This window comes from Tachyglossus aculeatus, chromosome 6 (genome assembly GCF_015852505.1).
Source record: "Tachyglossus aculeatus isolate mTacAcu1 chromosome 6, mTacAcu1.pri, whole genome shotgun sequence".
Classification (NCBI taxonomy): domain Eukaryota; kingdom Metazoa; phylum Chordata; class Mammalia; order Monotremata; family Tachyglossidae; genus Tachyglossus; species Tachyglossus aculeatus.
In genome coordinates, this window is record NC_052071.1 from 30,286,990 (window position 1) to 30,309,432 (window position 22,443).

The 22,443-nt window shown below is 40.2% G+C and overlaps 1 protein-coding gene and 1 non-coding gene across 7 annotated transcripts in view; one reads left to right on the forward strand and one right to left on the reverse strand.

The window, feature by feature from the left end:
- FGF13 (fibroblast growth factor 13) overlaps positions 1 to 22,443 on the forward strand; it is a 359,287-nt gene that overhangs the window by 313,529 nt on the left and 23,315 nt on the right. The window lies entirely within an intron of this gene.
- Positions 9,724 to 9,810, reverse strand: TRNAR-UCU. The gene is given in 2 exon segments: positions 9,724 to 9,759; positions 9,774 to 9,810. It is a non-coding gene; the product is annotated as a tRNA-Arg (tRNA).

The window sequence follows — 22,443 nt, forward strand, 5'->3', positions numbered from 1 at the left end:
AAAGAGTACAACAACAAATATACACATTCCCTGCCCACAAGGAATGCTAGAAAATGAGGTTGATACATTGGTTCCTTATCTTTCCGTAGAATACTCTAAAATATTGGAAGACCATAGATGATCTAATTTCCTAAAAGGAAGGGTGCAGATATTTTTATCTGACCTTGTATAGTGAAAATGCAGGGAATAAGCAAGTACTTACTGTTTATGATAACATCCCAGAATAGACTTAAGAATTGGTAACATCCATTTTGACAGAGAAAAATTCTTGCTTTTATCCTTCAGATATTTGCAGTGATTACTAGGAAAACTGGACAGATAGCACATTGACCATATGTGCAAATTAAAATAGTAAAAATATTGATTATATTTTTCATTTATTGCTACAAAAGGACATAGGTAAAAGAATTATTTATGCCCTATTTGAAGCTGTCATTTTAAAAGGACTTTAATAATAATAATAATAATAATGATGGTATTTGTTAAATGCTTACTATGTGTGAAGCACTGTTCTAAGCTCTAAGGTAGATACAAGGTAATCAGGTTGTCATTCATTCATTCAATCGTATATATATATATATATAATGCATTTATTAAGCGCTTACTATGTGCAGAACACTGTTCTAAGTGCTGGATTGAGCGCTTACTGTGTGCAGAGCACTGTACTAAGTGCTTGGGAAGTACAAGTTGGCAACATATAGAGACGGTCCCTACCCAACAACGGGCTCACAGTCTAGAGGTTGTCCCACGTGGGGCTCACGGTCTTAATCCCCATTTGACAGATGAGGTAACTGAGGCACAGAGAAGTTAAGTGACTTGCCCAAAGTCACGCAGCTCACAAGCAGCGGAGCCAGGATTAGAACCCACAACCTCTGACTCCCAAGCCCGGACTCTTTCCACCAACCCACGCTTCATTAGTGTCTTTTGTATCCCTTATGTTATCCATTAATAATTTTTTTAAGTGTCTATATTCTATTCTGGTGCCCTTTATTGAAGTTTTAGTAGCAGGATTTTTAAAAGGAGTGGAAGGGCTCATTAACCAAAATAGCTTTTTTGAGTTTCAGATCAAAGTTGATGAACATTTTCACCTAAAAAACCCAATCTAGTCTCTTGGACACATTTTGTTTTTCACTGCTTGGAATTTAAAAAAAATTAAATAAGATGTAATTTCCGTATCCATGCATAATCAGAACAGGAAATGAAAGAAGTATATGTCAGGTTTGCTTGTAGCTTCCACCCACACATCCCTTAACTCTGATGCTGACACTTCAGCCTTTGAAATGATTCCCAGGAGCAGTACTGAGATTGAGACTACTCAGATCTAAAGGAAATTCTTAGGTCTGCTGCTAAACTTGGCTCCAGGAAACCTTTTTTAAAAGGGCTCTTACTAAAATGCACACATTGCTGTGGAGTCCTATTACCCCACAAGGCATTTTTAAGGCATTTGAAGGAAAATAATTCCAATGTGATTAAAAGAAATAGGGCAGTAGGAAGATATCATTCTTAAGCTGTCTTGAGTGAGATGCCAAGATCTAATTATTCCAAAGGGCCTTTCTCCAGGGTGTTTAGCATGTCTGTATTATGAACATGAAGCAAAGTGAGAGAAGAATGCTGTCATTTGCTTAGGTGTTAGATATCAAAGCCCCAAGCCTTTAGAAGGGGTTTTTGAATCCACAACTACCTACCCTACAGTATTGTACACTCCTGAGCACTTAGTACAGTGTTCTGCATATGGTAAGTGCTCAGTAAATAACATTGATTAATTGTCGAAAAGCCACTTCAAAGAGATGAATGGCTTTTGCAATTTCTGTCTGAGGGGCTGAGATCACCTCTCTTTGGCCATACAGTTGGGAAAATCTAAATACGTGTATGGTTGCTCAATGAACATTAATTCATGTAGCAACCCAGTGTTTACATAGATTATACCTAGGAGCAGTACAGTACAAAGTATCAGCTGAGCAAGGAATGGGCTACATGAAAGGAAACTGTCTACGTGGAGCAAATATGTATTTTCAGAGTAATTATTGTAGAAATAGCTGTTTTGCCCCAGATTTGTCTGGATCAGTTTTGGGTAACCAGTCACCTTATTTTTATGTCAGGGAGTCTGGTTTTCAGCTTGCATTATCCTCAGACTGGTACAGATTCAGCACTGGATGTCATTAGGTCTGGTATTTAGATTTTCACAACTCAGCCTCCCTCCCCTTCAGCTTCTTCTGTTAAGTCCCATAGCTTGGAAATGGTATTCATGTTCAGAGAAAACTTGGCAGGAAACACGGTGGCTCTGGAGCAACTGGAGGAAGTCAGAGGGCTCTAGAGAAAAATTCTATGTTCATATAGAATTGTGGGTGGTTCCATGAAAATGATATCCATGTCATGTCATCACATTATGCTGTGTGCAAGTGTACTGAATGTCACATCATGTGTATCTCCAGGTGTGGTTTTTTTGAGTGCAATTTTGGGTGCCTTAAAAATGAGTCTAATGCTAAGGACCTGTATAGCTTTGGCGAGACCCACACAATGTAAACAAGATCCACAGTTCTGGAGTTCAGTTTATCACCAATTCATCTATTGAATGTGCAAAGTTCAGGAGTGCTACTCTTCGGCACAGGGTGTCCCACACTGAGCAGCACTTCCAAGTCCTCATGAGCCTGTGCACCCCTGGATCTTGTCTAGAAATAGTTGCCTGTGAGGCTGGATGTTGGATTCAGTGGAAGCAGAACTTTACAGGACGTCAGAGTGGTGGGAGAATTGACCGCTTCCAAACCATGGCTGAAAGCTGCAGCTGTGGATCTGGCATAGGTCTCCACCCCCACCCACCACTTCCTTCTATCCTTCCATTTTCCAGAGACACTCCACACATCAAAAAAAGTTTGTTCTTTAAATGATCGTAACAACTTTACTATTTGAACCTAGGATTATTTTTATTTGTTGTTTTGTTGTTCCAGCTGGGCAGTCATTATGGGCAGTGAAAGTGTCTACCAACTCTGTTGTACTCTCCCAAGCGCTTAGTACAGTGCTCTGCACATAGTCTTCTCTTATGCTGTCGTTTCCGACCCATAGCTACACCATGGACTCATCTCTCCCAGTACTCCCCATTCTCCATCTGCAGTCGTTCTGGTAGTGTATCCATAGAGTTTTCTTGGTAAAAATATGGAAGTGGTTTACCATTGCCACCTTCTGCGCAGTAAACTCGAGTCTCCGCCCTCAACTTTCTCCCATGCCGCTGCCCTGCATGAGTGAGTTTTGTAAGCACTCAGTAATACCATTAATGATAATGATTCACAAAATTATTGTACTAGAAGGTCCAGGTAGTTGCTTGGTGAGCCACCTGGGAAAATAGTTCACAATTTCTCTCTCACACATACATATCATATATATATCATATAATATATTGGAAAGAGCACAGGCTTGGGAGTCAGAGGATGTGGGTTCTAATCCTGGCTCCACCACTTGTCAGCTGTGTGTCCTTGGGCAAGCAACTTGACTTCTCTGGGCCTCAGTGAACTCATCTGTAAAATGGGGATTTAGACTGTAGCCCCACGTGGGACCACCTGATTACCTTGTATCTACCCCATCGCTCAGGACAGTGCAGATATATCTTCCCCTTTTTCAAGAATGAGGCATCCTGCATTACACCCCATAATCAGAATTAGGGCTGCTTTCTCTCATATACCTGCAGCCACGCTCTCTGAGTTTGGAGTAGCCTGGGTCAGAATGACCTGTGGGAAATGGAGGGGGATACCCAAAAATCTCTTTTGAAGCTCAATTCTTCTACATGGTAGTTGACTATAAAACTCCCCAAACCCAGGTTTTGGTTGGAATTTTCTGTAATTGACCCAACATTAAGGGGATTCAATCCTTGAATTACTTAGAGAAGTGGAAAGAACTTGGGGTGTGGGATCAGATGACCTAAATTCTAATTCCAGCTGTGCCACTTGTCCACTCTGTGACCATGAGCAAGTCATTTAACTTCTTTGTACTTCAGTTTTCTCATCTGTGGATTGAGGATTACGTTCTGTTCTCCTTCTAACTTAAGTCCCATGTGGTACAGGAACTGTGTCCAACCTGATTATCCTACTACAGTTCTTGGCACATAGTGAGCACTTAACGAATACCACTGTTATTATTCAGAAAGAAAGGTAATTAGAATATAGGTAACCTTTTTAAATGTTGTGAATAATTGGAATTCTCATTCAGATATTTCAGATTGGACATGTTTTCTCTTTCCTGTGACCCTAAGCAAGTCACTTCACTTCCCTATTCTTCAGTTCCCTCAGCTGTACAAAGGGGTTTCAAGTACTTGTTCTCCCTTCTTCATAGACTCTGAGCCCCATATGGGACAGGGATTGTGTCTGACCTGATTTACTTGTATCTACTCCAGTGCTTAGAACATACTGGACACACAGTAAGAACTTAACAAATGCTGTAATTCTTCCTCTTTCTGTTTAGGATCCTCCTGTTTCTTTGGATACCTTGCTTTTGGCCATCTTTTCATTCAGCTCTTTACTATGTCCTTCTCACTTACGCATTTCAATCAGCCAGTGGTATTTATTGAGCACTTACTGTGTGCAGAACACAGTTCTAAATGCTTGGGAGAGAACAACAGAGTCAATAGACATGATCCCTGCCTTCAGTTAGCTTACAATCTGCTACGTCCTCCTTAAAAGACAATATCAGTTTCCAAAATTTTTAACTCTTTCAACGTTAGTAGTAGTAGTAGTGCAATGCTGTTTAAAATTTACTGGGTACAGGTGGGAATTAGACATGTCCCCATACTTCAGGATGCTCACAGTCTAACAGCATGTGGGATAGAGCAACTGGAGGCAGAAACATCAGAAATGATTAAACCTTAAAATGCAAAGCAGACAAATGGATAAAAGTAGCAGACTTATGAGATTTCAGCTTTATAAACATGTACATATGATTATGAATGAAAGTCAGTTCTCCTATATCATAAGGGCTGTGATCTTAGAACATCTTGATTTAAGTAACTGTCATGGCCTGGTCAACGTCGTGAACTTGTCCACTGCTGTTTTTGACAATATTGGCCTGCATTCTCTCCAGACAGAAGCATGCTGAGGAAATTGTGTAGTGAAAGTACTTGCGGCAGAACTGACTGCTTCTTACAGTCATTGAGGTACTAAGTATTGCTAAAAATTGTGGAGTTCCCTTCAGAAGCAATTTCCTAAAAATAATTTTCTTAGGAAGGAGGAAAATGGCTACATTTTTTTTGAAACCGACGAGGAAATTTAGAATGAATTATTTTTGATTTTGTAACATTGAATTCAAAATCCATATGCCCATGTTTGAGAGATTCAGTGCTCTGGGTAACTAAAACTTATTACATAAAAGCAGCTCAGATAAATGCATGGTTAGAAAAAGAGTATAGGAAAAATGTTGCCGATAGAGAGCAGCATGTTGTGGTCTATTAAATCATTATGTGTACTGCCCCTTCTGCTCAACTAAAATCCTCCAATATGCTTCTGAGCAAGATTTGGATGTGTGAAAGTCTCCCTTGCCCAGAGACTGATAAATAAGATTCCATTTCTTTAAGCTCCCACTCACTGAGAGCTGATTTCCTGCCCTGGGATTAATTGAGTTGGTGGCATTATTGTCAGCTGCTCTTTTTCTTCTGAGCATATTGCCTAACCTTTAAAATAGCACTCTTTCATTGGACTTTTATCACAGTGCCTATTGAAAATATAATCATGCATACCATTTTCTTAGTCTTTTATTTAAGGGTAGAGATGTTATTGCTTTTGAGAATTAATAGCCATTTCTTCTCTAGGAAATGGCAGATAAGTGGATCTTAGAAGAGTAAAAATATTCTCAATACTTTCTGTGACATATTCATCACATATATATTTTCAAATGCTGAACTGCAATTCTTGCTATGATTTAGTATCTAGATGTAACACATGCATTTCTAAGAGCAGAATTCCTACAGTCTGAAATTTATGTTCAGATCAAGATAAATGAAGAAGTAAAAGGTATTTACCAAATATTTAAAGTAATGGTATTTATTTAGTACTTATTATGTACAGAGTGCTGTACTAAGGTCTTGGGAGAGTACAGTGTAACAGAGTTGGTAGATATGTGCCCTGCCCAAAAGGAAATTATGCTTTGTAATGGTTTCTTGTGCTAGACCCAAATGTGCATCCACTGATTCAGTCATTCAGTCTTATTTATTGAGTGCTTACTGTGTGCAGAGCACTATACTAAGCGCTTGGAAAGTACCATTTGGCCACAGAGACAATTTGTAACCAATAACGGGGCTCACAGTCTAGAAGAGGGCAGACAGACAACAAAACAAAACACGTAAGACAAGCATCAATAGCATCAATATAAATAAATAGAATTTTAGATATATGCACATCGTTAATAAAATATAATAGTAAATATGTACACAAGTGCTGTGGGGCGGGGAGGTGTGATGTAGGGTGCCACCCATTAGCCCAAATGTCTCAATCAATAAACTTTAGTAATTTTGATTTTAGAGTTTTACTACTGATCTTGTAGGGATAATAATTATGGTATTTGTTAAGGTCTTATTATGTGACAGGCACTGTACTAAGCATTGGGGTGGATACAAGCAAATTGGGTGGACACAGGTCCTTGTCCCATGTGGAACTCACAGTCTCAATCCCAATTTTACAGATGAGGTAACTGAGGAACAGAGAAGTAAAGTGACTTGTTCAAGGTCATACAGCAGACAAGTGGCAGAGATGGGATTAGTCATGACCCCTGACTCCCAAGCCCATGCTCTTTGCACTATGTCATGCTGCTTCTCTAGTTGTAGGAGTTTTTTCTCAGAAAGAGGAATTTCCCAGTTGAATATGAAGTTTAAAGTTACTTTCTGTATGTCTGTATTTGTTTGAGAGAGCAATGAGAGGTGGCAAAGCAAACAGGGGAATTTCACCAGATTGGAGCAGTGTAAATGTTTTTGTGCTAACAATCAGATTAGATCTGTGCTAATAGTTTTAGGAGAATAAATAACACTGATGATATGCCTATAAATGCAACAGAACATATGAGGAAGAAGTGGAGAGCTGGTGATTGTGTCAGCAGGTGTCAGAGAAGGTGTAATAATAATAATGATGATAATAATAATAATGATATTTGTTAAGTGCTTATTATGTGCCAAGCACTGTTTTAAGTGCTGGGGGAGATACAAGTTTATCAGGTTGTCCCTAGTGGGACTCTTAGTCTTAATCACCATTTTACAGAGGAGGTAACTGAGGCACAGAGAAGTTAAGTGACTTACCTAAAGTCACACAGCTGACAAGTGGCAGAGCTGGGATTAGAACCCACAGCCTCTGACTCCCAAGCCTGTGCTCTTTCAACTAAGCCATGCTGTTCCTCTGAAGTAAAGGAATCAAGGTTTTTGGTATTAGAAGGAGGAGAGCATTCATGGTAGAGATGTGCAGGGAATGGCTAGTGTGTGTGTGGGAAAGGGCTATTGTGTCAGAAGAATGTTTTATTGGGTTGCTATTTTTTCATTTTCTTCTTGGAACTCAATTTTAGTGAGTAGACTTGAAGAACTGCTTAGTTTTGGCACATTAGGCCCGTCACTTTCTCAGAATTCATACAAGTTTCAGTGGAACTCTGTTGGCTTAAATGGCTGGAAGAAAAATACGTTAAGGATGGACGCTTCCTAGAACAGAGAAGATTTTGTTTTAATTAGGACATAGATCAGAACTATCGAAGATGTTTGTCAGATGTTCCGTGCCACTGTTACTTAGGACTCATAGCAGAGCTGGATATCAAATCTTTTAACCAAGAGAAGGTATAAAGTAGCTTTATTGTTCAAGATTCTCTTTTTTATTTTCTTATGATGAGTAACTTGTCCCTGAATTAATTAGGAGCAATCTGAGTGGATAATTGTGATTGCTATCTAAAGAAAACACGGGGTGGGAGGTATGACAGAATAGATAATGCTTTCTATGAGTATTTTTATGTTAAATTCACTCTTTTTCAGGGTCAGGAAGATTTTTTTTTTCTCAAGTCATTTTCTCTCACTGATCTCCAGTTTATTTTAGAAAACAAAAAAGAATTGGCTGGATGCAAATGTAGTTCAGATGCCAGTTGTGATGTGCCATTTGATGTACGGACCGTCTCTGTATCTTGCTGACTTGTACTTCCCAAGTGCTTAGTATAGTGCTCTGCACACAGTAAGCGCTCAATAAATACGATTAAATGAATGAATTTGAGGTAGGCAGTGGTGGCGGAGGAGACAGAGGATAAGGAACAACCAATTGGGATCAGACCTGGGTCTACGGCTGGCATTGGGGTGGTTGGTGGAGGAGCGCGTTGCGAGCAGTATGTCACTCCAGGTTGGAGGTAGCAGTTGCTGGAACTGCTGGGCCTTGCTCAAAGGAGACCGTGAATGCACCCCACTATTAGCAACTGGGACCACAGAGGCTATCTTGGGTGCATCGGGCCTGGGCTCTTCTCCCACCTCCATCACTAGTACGCAGGCAGGCAGAGGTGAACTTGAAATGTACTTGAAATGTTTTGCTATTGGCATGTGAATGGGACAGCTGACCACAGCCTCACTGTTCCCATATCACTCAGTACTGGGAAGCGACATGGCTTAGTGGATAGAGAATGGGCCTGGGAGTCAGAAGGATCTGGGTTCTAATCCTGGCTCTGCCCTTGTCTGCTGTGAGACCTTGGGCAAGTCACTTAATCAATCAATCAATCGTATTTATTGAGCGCTTACTGTGTACAGAGCTTTGTACTAAGCACTTGGGAAGTACAAGTTGGCAACATATAGAGATGGTCCATACCCAACAGTGTACTCACAGTCTAGAAGGGGGAGGCAGAGAACAAAACGAAACATATTAACAAAATAAATAGAATAGATATGTACAAGTAAAATAAATAAATAGAGTAATAAATACGTACAAACATATATACATATATACAGGTGTTGTAGGGAAGGGAAAGAGGTAAGGTGGAGGGGTGGAGGGGGGAGGAGGGGAAGAGGAAGGAGAGGGCTCAGTCTGGGAAGGCCTCCTGGAGGAGATGAGCTCTCAGTAGGGCCTTGAAGGGAGGAAGAGAGCTAGCTTGGCAGATGTTGGGAGGGAGGGCATTCCAGGCCAGGGGGATGACATGGGCTGGGGGTCGATGGCGGGACAGGCGAGAACGAGGCACGGTGAGGAGATTAGCGGCAGAGGAGCGGAGGGTGCGGGCTGGGCTGTAGAAGGAGAGAAGGGAGGTGAGGTAGGAGGGGGCGAGGTGATGGAGAGCCTTGAAGCCGAGGGTGAGGAGTTTCTGCCTGATGCGCAGGTTGATTGGTAGCCACTGGAGATTTTTGAGGAGGGGAGTAACGTGCCCAGAGCATTTCTGGACATAGACAATCCGGGCAGTGGCATGAAGTATGGATTGAAGTAGGGAGAGACAAGAGGATGGGAGATCGGCGAGGAGGCTTTTTACAGTAGTCTAGACAGGATAGGATGAGAGCTTGAACGAGCAGGGTAGCGGTTTGGATGAAGAGGAAAGGGCGGATCTTGGCAATGTTACGGAGCTGAGACCAGCAGGTTTTGGTGACGGCTTGGATGTGAGGGGTGAATGAGAGAGCCAAGTCGAGGATGACACCAAGGTTGTGGGCCTGTGAGACGGGAAGGATGGTAGTGCAGTCAACAGTGATGGGAAAGTCAGGGAGAGGGCAGGGTTTGGGAGGGAAGACAAGGAGTTCAGTCTTGGACATGTAAAATAAAGCGACTCTGGTGGGAATCGAACCCACAACCTTTGAATCGCTCTCTCGTCACTAGAAGTCCAATGTGCTATCCATTGTACCACAGAGCCACCTAACTTCTCAGTGCCTCATTACCTCATCTGTAAAATAGGAATTGAGAATGTGAGCCCTGTGTGGGACAGTGACTGTGTCCAACCTGATTATCTTGATCTACCACAGCACTTAGAACAGTGCCTGGCGTGTAGTAAGAACTTAACACAAATACCGTTATTATTATAATTATTATTATTACTCTTACTGAACAAGAATGGTCCACATCCTAGTTCTTTGAAGAAGTGAATGACCCAGCCAGGAATGATCTCTGGAAGGAGAGAGCAGGGGACAGCCTCTAGCTGCTGAAGGAGCTGGGAATGTCTGGCTTGCAGGTACCCTTGATGCTGGGGGATGTGAGCCTTTGCGTTTCCCAGTCGCACCACCTGGTGTGCACGACCTGGGTTGAGGCTCACAGCTCCATCAGTCCATCGCACCATTGGCTTCGAGGGTAACCCGCTCCCCTGCACTGACATGAAGACTGGCCCAACCAAGCATTTGGGGAGACTCTGATGGCCTCCTGCCTGGTGGAGTAGGCCAGCGCCTCAGACGTAGCTTCCATGAGCACCTCAGCCATGCCCAGCGCTTGTGGCAAATTGTATACTCTCACTATTAGCAAAATAATAATAATAATAACAATTATGGTGTTTTTAAGTGCTTACTGTGTGCCAGGCACTGTACTATGCGCTGAATCCGGTGAAGGTCGCCTCCTCTCTTTTGACCTGCTGTTCAAGATAACTCATTTTTAAATTGCTATTCCATATAGATATCGAATCATTTTAATTGAATTTTTCATATTTAAATAAAATAATACTAGTTTGGGATTGAGCTCAATCAGTCATACTTATTGAGTGCTTACTATCTGCAGAGCACTCTACTAAGCTCTTGGGAGAGTACAATACAACAGTATTAGCAGACATATTCCATGCCCATAATAAACTCTTATTTCCCTCAATGTATTAATAATAGTTGTGGTTTCTGCTAAACACTTAATATGTGCCAAGCACTGTACTAAGCACTGGGGTAGATAGAGGATAATCAAGTACCACCCGGGACTCACAGTCTAAGAGGTAGAACAGGTATTGAATCCCCATTTTGCAATTTTTAAACTTCCAGAATCTACAAGCTTTACAGCTATATAATGGAAGGGGAACCTTGGCTTGAATATAGGATGTTGTTGATTCTCGTGAGACTTGTGTTCCTCTTGGCTTCTAGATGATGGAAATATTATCATTAGATGCCATTGTCCATAATTAGAAAATGACTAAAGGGATGCATTTTCAGCATAATTATTGAGGATTGAGTCATGTGATTTCCATTAGGAGTTAATAAGAATTATGCATCTACATCCCAAACACCCTTCTGACTTAGTTTCTTTCAATGGTAAAGGGAGTGGTTGTGTAGAATCATTTATTTAGTGAATTTCAAGATATTAAAAATGAATGCCAAATATTGTGTTTAAACAGTCAAAAAATAAGCTGTGCTTCCCCCCACACACACACACTTTTCCCCCATTCCCCAGCGGTACCTGCTGAAATTGTATGCATGTTGATGAATGGGCAGAATTTTTGGTGTGAACTTCCCATAACCACTTAGAGGGCTGCTGTTTAGATGAACAGAAGGCATTTAGAAGAGTAGACAAAATGACAAGGGGCCAGTGAAAGGAGAAATTCAAACTGAACAATTATCTGCCTTCACTTCTTACCTGAAATTCCCCCCAAAAACTAGCACCAAAGTGGTAGGTGTTAAGCAGTAGGAGTACAGGAGTTGTAAGCTTGAACTCAAAAGTTTAAAATTTCATCATCTTCCAGTTTTCTGGGGAGAAGGAAGTCCCAAAATTTCCCCTTATCTATAAATGCATAAAGCAGATGGAAGAAACTCAGGAACCTTCTTAATAGTAATAATCCTGAGTTCTCTGTTCATAGTTCCCCAATGCCTTGCGTTCACACACACCTCAGAAGGTGTGGAAGGAATCAATCAAGGTTATCTTACTGTGTACAAAGCACTATGCTAAGCACTTGGGAGAGTAAGGATCCACAGTATTTGTAGTCACGTTCCCTGCCCAAAAGGAACTGACAGTGTACAGGGGAGATAGACAATAAAATAAATTACGAGTATGGTACATAAATGCTGTGGGGCTGAGGGTTGAGGGAAATATCCAGTGCTTAAAGCATATCAATCCAAGTTATTGTTTTTGCAAAGCAAAAAAAATGATGTTAAAGGAATCCCAAAGCATTATTTGAACTGGCATTTCCATAATTGTGAAGGAAAATTAACTTCCCTTTGTGCCTCCTATCGGATTCACTGATATGAGGCTAAAATGATGCATTTTTGTGATTCCACAAGATCATTTATAATGCACATTTTAGTATCTAGTAGTCAAATCAGATGAGAGGTTTTGTGGTTGTTTTTTAAAAAATTCTCCTTTGAATTTTAGTTTTAGCATTTCAGCCATTGGGCCCTTTAGGGAGGGAGGCATGGACCCATTTTGATACAGATCCCCCTCAGCTCCAGTTTTGGGGTTAAGGAAACTTTGACATCTCTGAGACCATGGATCTTCAGGACAAGGGTTTGTACAACTACTACCACTGTGAGCATCAGGTGCCTGGGTCTGGAGCTTGAAGAACAGTGGATGTTGAGGATGGGTGAGTTAGGTCCATCTGCAGTGACACTAAGACAGTTGTCCACCACCCACACCCAAGTGGTTATGCAAGATGACTTTTAAGAGTTTGGAATGATTACGATTTTAACATTGGGTGAGCAGAGTTTGGAGCTGCACATCTCCCATTAGTTGGAAGTGGCTCACATTCTGAAAGTGAATTTCTTTAATAAATTCTCTAGCCTTAGCTATATGTAGGGTAAATGCAGCAGTAGGCAATTAGCTAAGCAATCTTTCCATCATCCAGATTTTAACTTATGCTGTAACATATTCCAAAATCTCAAAAGAACAAAGGTTTACTTCATAGAGCTATTTACAAGAAATCTTTGTACCAGAGAACCTCAGTTCTGAGAAATTGGACATGTAAGAAGCTGGAATGGAGAGGCTCACAATCAAATTAAAGTAGCTCCTGTGAAAGGAACTGTTTGGCTGTTAATTGGAAAATGTGTCTGGAGTGCACAGAGTGATCTATAAAATTCAGTGGGATTTGAAAAGCTTCAGTAGGTATCATTAAGTGGAACGAATGTTTTCCAGCTGCCACTTAGACACTTAGCAGCCCAAGCCTTTTCAGAACATCTTTTCAGACATTTAAAAATACATAAATCTGAGAGCAAGATTTCCCCAAATACCTGTTTCCTATACTGGAGAAGAGAGAGAAGCAAATGCATTTTCCTTAGGTTAAAAATAAGCCTGTGAATTATTTGCTTTTGTTCTCAATAATTTCAGTAGACATTCAAATCAGTGGTAGTAGTGATAGTAATAGTATTTGTTAAACACTTACTGTGTCAGAAGTATTTGAGTGACTTATGTGTGCAGAGCACTGTAATACATGCTTAAGGAGAGAACAGTAGAATTAACAGACATAATAATAATAATGATGGCATTTATTAACCGCTTACTATGTGCAAAGCACTGTTCTAAGCACTGGGAGGTTACAAGGTGATCAGGTTGTCCCATGGGGGCTCAGTCTTAATCCCCATTTTACAGATGAGATAACTGAGGCACAGAGAAGTTAAATGACTTGCCCAAAGTCACACAGCTGACAATAGGCGGTGCCGGCATCTGAACCCATGACCTCTGACTCCAAAGCCTGTGCTCTTTCCACTGAGCCACGCTGCTTCTCAGACGTGATCCCTGCTCTCAAGGTAGTTACAGTACTTACCCAGAAGACTGAAAATAAAGTATGTTCTTTAAACATTTTCTTCCATCAGCATCACATAGCAGAAAGCTGTTGTTGGCAACCTCCTGTCCTAAAATGTAATTAAAATTTTCACAGTGAAAATCTATACAGTTTATTATCATAGTTACTTATTAAGACCATGTTCTGCTTTTAGTAAACTTATTGTTCTTAAACCTATTTCTCATTTTGAAATTAGTCTAGATTATTATTTTCTCAAAGCAAAAAGATGATGTAAAGAACTCTCTAAACATTATTTGTTCTTAAATTTCCATAGTTGTGATTTTTTTGAAGATGATTCAATGTAAAGTCCACATAAAGTTGATGTTCTGATTCTTGGAGAAACAGATTGGCATTAAAGGGATGGACTCTGGTTTTTCAGTGAGGCTCTGCCAAACTCTTTTCATCGATGTCAAATTCATTCATGCCTACTTGTAAGTTTGCCTCTCATTGGCTGAGGAACACTACTTCTGCCAGCACCAGCTATTCCAGTTGTTTAACTCGCGTCTGACACCTACAATGCTTTTCCCTCATGCAGCTCTTACCCCAATGACCCCTTTCATAGAAAAGACAAAAAAACTTCTGAACCATCCAGCTATCACCCCTTCTCCTTTCTGCCATTCCTATAGAAACTCCTAGAATGGGTTCTCTACACCCGCTACTTCTGTTCCTTCTCGCCGCAATTCACAGCCTTGGCCCTCTGAAATCCAACTTCTACCCCCTCCATTACCCTGATACTGCTTACTGCTGACTTTTAGTTCACCAGATTCTGTAAACTACTCAATCTTAATCTTCTTTGACCTTCTGGCAGCCTTTGACATTGTGGACCACTCTATTCGTGAAACCCTATCCAACTTAGGTTTCTGTGACAGAGATTTTCATGTTTCAAACATTTTGTGGTCCCATAATGAAATGTCACTTATGCTTCACACAACTAAGGACTACTCTTAGAGGAAAGAGCCTGGGCTTGGGAACCAGAGGTCATGGGTTCTAATCCCGGCTATGCCACATGTCTGCTGTTTGAGTTTGGGCAAGTCACTTAATGATGATGATGATGATGGGATTTATTAAGCGCTTACTGTCTGCAAAGCACTGTTCTAAGCACTGGGGAGGTTACAAGGTGATCAGGTTGTCCCACAGGGGTTCACAGTCGTAATCCCCATTTTACAGATGAGGGAACTGAGGTGCAGAGAAGTTAAGTGACTTGCCCAAAGTCACACAGCTGCCAGTTGGCGGAGCCAGGATTTGAACCCCTGACCTCTGACTCCATAGCTTGGCCTATTTCCACTGAGCCACGCTGCTTCTTATCTTCTCTGTGCCTCATTTACCTCATCTGTAAAATGGGGATTAAGGTTGTGAGCCCCCCATGGGACAACCTGATCACCTTGTAACCTCTCCAGCACTTAGAACAGTGCTTTGCACATAGTAATCACTTAACAAACATCTTCCTAGCCCAAAATGCAGGTTTGAAGACCCAGGGCAGTTCATTGGAATGGGCTGGTAAGAGTTCCCATAAGCTAATTGTATGAAAATTGCACTTCCTGAAGACAATATTAGATTTTTAGTCAGTTGCAAGGAGCAGTTTCATCCAACAGATAATCTCTGTTATTTTAGGCTTCCTAATTTTTGACAGTATCTGTGTAATAATCTTACAGTGGGATCTGAATTCACCTGCAAGTTAAAGAGAGCTTAAGTATTTGGAGACAGTAGGAGCATGGATTTAGCAGGTTACTGAAGTTTGGAGGGTTTTTTTTTAAAGCAATGGAATGTAACTTGCTAGATAATCAGACTACCGGAACTCTGCAAACTGGTTTTTTGTAAAGTTTGAGAAACTTTAGGGATTAATGGCTAGGTTCTGACCTATTAACATTGAAGTTGTGGCTATTGAGGTGGACAAGCGAATGTCCTTTTCCTTCTAGAAATTTTAAGTTATTCTTTCATACATACATTCATTCAGTTGTATTTATTGAACATTGACTGTGTGCAGAGCACTGTACTAAGCGCTTAAAAGAGTGCAGTACCACAATAAACAGTTACATTCCTTGCCTTCTGATTGGTTGTGGACATTAGTAAATTGTAAGGTTTTTCAATTGCATCACGGTGTAACTGCCCATGACCACATATAAGGAAACTGTTATAGGGCTGGTCCTGCACAGAGAATGCATATTTTTAGAAAGGAATATTAGTTCAAATTTATATGGAGAAAGACTAATGTGAGGCTAACTTTAGCAGAAATTATAACCCACAAGCAGAAACAGTTATAAGTGGCTACAGGATTAATATTTTGAGTCCACTTGCTTTACCAGCCAGGAGCCCTGATATAAACGTAATCATTTGATTGGTGAAATCACTTGATTGAGATGCAACGTGGCGTAATGGAAAGAAACACAGGCTTGGGAGTCAGAGGACCTGAGTTCTAATGTCGGCTCTGCTTGACTGCTGTTGGACCTCGGGCAAGTTGATTAACTTCTGGGTACTTCAGTTTCCTCATCTGTAAAGTTGGTATTAAAATACATGTACTTCCTCCTACTTAGAGTGGAAGCCCCACGTGGGATATGGACTGTGTCCAACTAGATCATTTTGTATCTACTCCAGTACATAGGAATTTAGTACAGTGCTGGCACACAGGAAGCAATGACCAAATAAAAATTATTAGTAGTATCATTACTATCATTATTATTACCATCAACGGCAAAAAATTGTAGGTGTTTTCAGGCCCTGAATTTCTTTCAAAGGAACATTGAAATGCCCCATGTAAGCACCAATCCCTCATTTGACCTCCCTATTCTCCCTTCACCTAAGGACTATGAGCTCCTTGTGGGAAGGGATCATGTCTACCAATGCTGTTATATTGTACTTTCCCCCAAGTGACTTAGTACAGTGCTGTGCACACAGTAAGTGCTCTATAAATACCATTGATTGATTGGCTGATTGTACACTTATGTCTGTACCCTTTGAGCACTTTGGTACTCATTCCACACTCCCTTTGTACGTACATCCTTATAGAGGCAGCATGGCTCAGTGGAAAGAGCACGGGCTTTGGAGTCAGAGGTCGTGGGTTCGAATCCCGACTCCGCCACATGTCTGCTGTGTGACCTTGGGCAAGTCACTTAACTTCTCGGAGCCTCAGTTACCTCATCTGTAAAAATGGGGATGATGACTGTGAGCCCCACGTGGGACAACCTGATCACCTTGTATCCCCCCAGCGCTTAGAACAGTGCTTTGCACATAGTAAGCGCTTAACAAATGCCATTATTATTATTATTATTATTCATCCTGCCTGTAATTACTTTTAATGTCTGTCACATGGAGAAGCAGCATGGTATAGTGGATAGAGTACAGGCCTGGAAGTTAGAAGGTCATGGCTGCTAATTCCTACTCTGCCATTTGTGCACTGTGTAACCTTGGGAAGTCACTTCACTTCTCTGTTCCTCAGTTACCTCATCTGCAAAATGGGGATTGAAACTGTGAGTCCCACGTGGCACAGGGACTGTGTCCAACTTGATTTGTTTGTATACAGTCCAGCACTTGGTACAGTGCCTGGTACATAGTAAGTGCTTAACAAATACCATTATTATTATTGTTATTATTGTTATTATCTGTGCCTCAGTCATCTCATCTGTAAAATGGGGGTTGAGACTGTGACCTCACATGAGACAGGGACTGTGTCCAACTACATTTTCTTGTACCCACCCCAGCGTTGAGTACAGTGCCTGGCACATAGTAAGCACATAACAAATATCATTATTAGTATTATTATTATGATCCTGGAGAACAGATATCATGTCTACCTACTCTATTGTATTCTCCCAAATACTTATTACAGTGCTCCGCATACAGTAAATGTTTAGTAAACACCGTTGACTGATTGGTAAATGTAATAATAATAATAATAATAATAATAATAATAATAATAATAATAATAATGGTATTTGTTAAGCGCTTACTATGTGTCAAACACTGTACTAAGCACTAGGGTGGTTACAAGCCAACCGGGTTGGACACAGTCCCTGTACCATGTGGAGCTCATGTTCTCAATCCCCATTTTACAGATGAGGTACGTGAGGCACAGAGAAGTGAAGTGACTTGTCCAAGGTCATACACCCGACAAAAGTGGCGGGGCAGAGATTAGAAATCATGACCTTCTGACTCCTAGGCCCATGCTCTATCCGTTACACCATGGTGCTTCTGTCCACTATGCCATGCTGCTTCTAATAAATGTCATTGGATTATTTTTCTAGCAAGTCATCAAGACAGCCATCTCATTTTATACATTTAGAGATATAAAATATTAATTTTAAGACAGAAGACTTAATTCAAATGGTCGTAGAGCTCCTATTTTAGTAAATTCTTGCTTTAACAATTGGTTAATTCTTCAGTCCACGTCTAATCTACATTAGAGAGAGTAATACCCATCAAAACCAGCAGTCAGAATAAATTAAAAATGAATTATTTAATTTTTCCCTCATCTGAAACTTTTGTCCTATATGAGATTATAAATAGTGCCGTCATTTGAAATATAGTTTGGCTCTCAATGGTTCATAATGGTTTTTAACACCCTCAAAATCAATTCCTAATTACTTAGTTTTAGACATTTAACTAGAAAGTGTACTATGAGCCCAACTTATCTAGTGAGTGAGAGAAACTTTTATGTTCTAGATAAAGTGAACCTTGATATATTACTGTTATTAGTAGTAGTAGCATTCTATTTGCCAAGTTCTTACTATAATGTGCCAAGTACTGTTCTAAGAGCTGGGGTAGATACAAGTTTATCAGGTTGGAAACAGTCCCTATCCCACTTGGGGCTCACAGTCCAAGTATGAGGGAATAGGAGTTAATGCCCATTTTGGAGTTGAGGAAACTGAGGCACAGAGAAGTTAAGTGATTTGCCCAAGATCACACTGCAGACAGATGGAAGAGTTGGGATTGGAACCCAGGTCCTCTGATTGCCAAGGCTCTTTCCAATAGGCCATGCTGCTTCTCTATTATGAAAAGAAGAAACTTGAAATAGGAATTGCCAACTGTTAGGAATTTATCAAGAGAGTTCAGAATTCAAAGTACCTCTAGGGATGTCAGAGAGCACCATTTTCACCCTTTTCAGCCCCAAGTTTCGCTCTCAACATTCTATTGGAAGTAGTCAAACTCACTAAGAAAATTATCATTTTGCCAATGGAAAAAAATATATGTGAAAATGAAAAATGTAGATATCCCTTTATTTTGGGATATAATTCACTGTATTTTTGTTTGAGTATTTCTTAAAGTAATAATTCAATTTCAAGAATGATGATAGTTAAGCTTCCAAGGCAAGGCTTAAATTATCCATACATTTGACAGCCTAAATTGCTATGGGATGCTCTATTTATGAATTTACAAAATGACAGAGATCCAGTGGAAGAATTCTCTTGTTTGAGACCTTTTAGTATTTATATTATGGCACAGAATTTGCCTTTTCTACTTTCCCTGTTTTAATAACAGTATTGAAATGATAATAAATTGTTCCTGTCACTGAGGAAATATAATGGTTTTTTTCCATCTGATTAATTTTCACAGCATTCCTGTAATATGTAAAGATCATTTTTTACAGTTTTACAATCTCTAGACTGTAAGCTCATTTTGGTCAGGGAACATATCTACCAACTTTTTTATATTGTATTCTCCCAAGTGTTTTCTACAGTACTTGCATACAGTGAGCGCTTGAAAAGTACGATTGATCTTTTAAATAAAGACATCTTGGAGTTTAGAGTTTTTTTTCTCCAAAGAGCTTATTTTACATCTAAGAATTGGAATCAAAGATGTTAATGCATCTTTGAAGCCCTACCTATCTCCTCCAAAAAGCCCTCCCTAACTAATCTCTCCTTAACACACCTTTTGTATCACCTATGTTCTTGAGTCTGTGCCCCACTTAAATCCATGTAGTATGCTCAGCTCTTTCTTTATAATTTATCTTAATGTCTGTCTCCCCCACTAAACCATGAGTTTCTTGAAGGCAGGAATTATTCCTGTCAACTGTATTGTATTGTACTCTCATCATTGCTTAGCACAGTGCTTTGCACACAATACTCAGTAAATGCCATTGATTGATTATGGATGAATTGTACTAGGTTTCACAGTGAAGAGGAAATCTGATCAAGAATTCCATCTCTTATATAAACTGACTAATTTAGCATTTCCTTGGATCACAGTGGAAAAGCTGTTTCTTACATTGCAAAATTGTGCTTTCTTATGCCAGAAACAAGTTTTTCTCATGCCTCAATGATATTCTACATTCATATGTAGGTTTGAGGTTTTAATCAAAAGATGGGCTGAGTTCTGAGTTCAGTGAAATTTAGGTCATTCAATTTATTTGTACAGAAATGAACTCTATTAAAATAATAACAGATTAAAAGACAAATAATTGTCAAGACATTTATTGAGTGCCCCTGTATGCAGTGTCCTGTTTTGGAGGATTGGGAACAAGTAGAGGACTGTGTCCTTAAGTGTAATTCATTGGATTAGAGTGGTCCACATTGTATAACATAGTAGGTTACTTTAATGAAGGAATGAATCAGTAATACTTATTGAGCACTTTACTAAGATTCAAGAGAGTACAGTTCAGTAGAGTTGATAGTCACAATCCCTGCCCACCAAGGAGCTTAGTCTAGAGGGGGAGACAGTTAATAAAATAAAGTACTTAAAGGGGAAATGGAAGGGTGTAAGGATATGTACGTAAATGCTGTGGGTTTTGGAGGAGGAGTGAGCATCAAAAAGGATAAGGTGTACAGACCCAAATGCATAAGCAACTCGGAGGGGAGGGTGAGGAAGGTGAATGTGGGGTTATTCAAGGAAAACCTTGTAGAGAATAAATTTTTTTTTCATGGTCTTTGAAGATGGGGTGAGTGGTGGTCTTTCAGACTTGAAGGGGAAGGCAGTTCCAGACCCGAAGGAAGATGTGGGCAAGGGGTTGGGGGCTAGATAGACAAGATCAGGGTACAGAGAGCAGCTCAGCATTAGTGAAACAAAGTGTATGAGCTGGGTTATGGTAGGAAATTAAGGTAAGATAAGGTAAATTAAGGTAAGGTAAGGTAAATTAAGGAGTTGGGGAGCGGTGCTAATTAAGTGTTAAAATCAATGGTAAGTAGTTTTGGTTTGTTAAGGAGTTAAAGATTTTTGAGGAATGCGGAGACTTGAGCTGTTGCGTAGTTTATGCCTGCTTTGATTTTAACAAAATACTTTTAAAATTTAGCACCTACATAATCTTAAACATCCTCATTACATATACAAGCATGCTCTTTTAAGGGGTAATCCTCATGATAAATGAACTTTCACATAAATAGCCTAAATGCCTACTTATTCTCCTTCTTCATTTAGTTAGAATGTTTTCTGTTACAGCATCTTTGAAAACTTGTTCCATTTTGAATTTTACTTAAGAATAATAATAATAATTTTGGTGTTTAAGTGCTTACTATGTGCCAGACACTGTACTAAGCACTGGGGTGGATACAAGAAAATCAGATTGGACACAGTCCCCTTCCTACATGGGGCTCACAGTCTCAATCCCCATATTACAGGTGAGGGAACTGAGGCACAAAGTAGTGAAATGATTTGCTCAAGGTCACACCGCAGACAAGTGGTGGAGCTGGAATTAGAACCCAGGTTCTTCTGACTCCCAGGGCCATGCTTTATCCACTACACCGTGCTCTTTCCCGTACTTCAAAAGACAGCTTCCAAAGTTGCCATTCCTGAACCAAAACATTGGTGACTCAAAACCCAAAGTGACCACCTTTCTCTGGTCGCCCCAAGACATCTCCCCAGAGGGAAAGTTTTTCCTTTTGCATGACTCCCTCCTAAGTCTGTTCTCCTGCCTCTCCAGGAAATTTCCCTGGAGCAGACCCCAGTAGCTGCTGAGAGTCAGTGGGGTGAAACCCCTGCCAAGATGGAAGAAGCCTGAAATAAAATATGTTAGTATTTTAATCCTGTTGCTGTAAACACAGTAGAGCTCAAAATAGCCATCAATCAGTTAGTCTTATTAATTGTGCTCTTCTTATGTGCAGAGCACTGTACTAACCACTTGCAGGGTACAGTAGAACAGAGTTGGTAGTTATATCCCCTGCCAACAACAAGTTTACAGACTAGAGTGGGAGACAGGCAGTAATAGAAATAAATGAATTATGGATATGTCCATAAGTGCTGAGGGAGGGGTGAATAAAGGGTGCAGATCCAAGTTGCAAGGCTGACACAGAAGGAAATGAAGCATTAGGGAAGACCTCTTGGAAGAGATGTGATTTTAATAAGGTTTTGAAGGTGAAGAGAGTGATCATCTGTCCAGTATGAACAGGGAGGATGTTCCAGGCCAGAGGCAGGATGTGGGCAAGAGGTCGGCTTCGAGATTTATTAGTAATTCAGGGCATCCCAAGTTCCTTGTTGATGGTTCTGAAGCAGATCCGCAGCCAGCGGTAAATTATGGCCAAAAGAAGAAAATGAAATTGCAGTTTGCTTAGTTGGATGACCCTAGAACAAAGCTATCAGTTTGAGATCGGGGTGCTCTTACTTGGCAAATCAGCCACTACTTGCAAAATACAACCTACTTGGAGGTGCAGAGCAATTCCTTTCTTGGTATGACTATAGTGAGGCACAGATTTTTTTATGCTAATACAAATCATTATTAGAGCTTATTGTATGGTATGCAGCAAATAAAATTTTGGTGTACTGGCATCTTTTTAGTAAGCCAAGAGAAATAATCATTGGGTGTCATTTATCACTAAAGTAAAATCCTTAATTGCTTTCACATATCATCTTTGACTTTTCTGTGCATCCTTATAGTAAATTTAATCAACTCTT